The 1,194-nt window shown below is 54.9% G+C and overlaps 1 pseudogene; it reads left to right on the plus strand.

The window, feature by feature from the left end:
* LOC146446185 (large subunit ribosomal RNA) overlaps positions 1–1,194 on the plus strand; it is a pseudogene marked incomplete at its 3' end in the record, with an annotated part of 1,516 nt that extends 322 nt beyond the window's left edge.

Here is a 1,194-nt window from a genome sequence, read left to right on the forward strand (position 1 = left end):
AAGCTAAATACTGGCGTGAGACCGATAGCGAACAAGTACCGTGAGGGAAAGATGAAAAGAACTTTGAAAAGAGAGTTAAAAAGTACGTGAAACCGTTGGAAGGGAAACGAATGGACTCAGCAATGCGCCGTTTGAGATTCAGCCGGCGGGTAGTGCCGGCCCGGGGTTTGCGGATCTGAATGGACCGCGGTCCCGGGCTCGGAGCTCCCGGTCGTCGCACTTCTCTTGGGCGCGCGTCAACGTCGGTTGGGACTGGGTCTGAAAGGTGCCGGAAAGGTAGGTCTGTGCGTCCCTTCGGGGTCGCTCGGTCTGTTACAGCCCGGTTCTCCTCGCGGCTCGGGCCCGACCGAGGCGGTGCAGCGCATGCCTCTCGTAAGGCTAGGGTCCCGTCCCTCCGGCCGGTTGTCGAATGTGGTGACTGCTTGCAGTGCTCCGCGATTGCTGCCGGTCGTTGGGGTGGTGATCTCGTACCATGCGCTTGGGATGTTGGCGGTCATATGGGTCCATCCGACCCGTCTTGAAACACGGACCAAGGAGTCTAACATGTGCGCGAGTCTTTGGGTGCTGGAAACCCCGAGGCGCAATGAAAGTGAAGCTGGTTTCGGCCAGTGAGGCGAGATCCCCGGTTCTGCCGGGGCGCATCGTCGACCGACCTATTCTACTCTTAGGAAGGTTTGAGTAAGAGCGTGTCTGTTGGGACCCGAAAGATGGTGAACTATGCCTGAATAGGGTGAAGCCAGAGGAAACTCTGGTGGAGGCTCGTAGCGATTCTGACGTGCAAATCGATCGTCAAATTTGGGTATAGGGGCGAAAGACTAATCGAACTGTCTAGTAGCTGGTTCCCTCCGAAGTTTCCCTCAGGATAGCTGGAACTCGGTGAAGCAGTTTTATCAGGTAAAGCGAATGATTAGAGGCCTTAGGGTTAAAACAACCTTAACCTATTCTCAAACTTTAAATTGGTAAGATGTCCGACTTGCTTAATTGAAGCCGGACTTGGAATGCGAGTGCCTAGTGGGCCATTTTGGTAAGCAGAACTGGCGATGCGGGATGAACCGAACGCGGAGTTAAGGTGCCAAAGTCGACGCTCATCAGACCCCACAAAAGGTGTTGGTTGCTATAGACAGCAGGACGGTGGCCATGGAAGTCGGAACCCGCTAAGGAGTGTGTAACAACTCACCTGCCGAAGCAACTAGC

The sequence above is a fragment of the Pavona decussata genome, unplaced genomic scaffold (assembly GCF_977016875.1).
Source record: "Pavona decussata unplaced genomic scaffold, jaPavDecu1.1 SCAFFOLD_3662, whole genome shotgun sequence".
NCBI classification, from domain to species: Eukaryota; Metazoa; Cnidaria; class Anthozoa; order Scleractinia; family Agariciidae; genus Pavona; species Pavona decussata.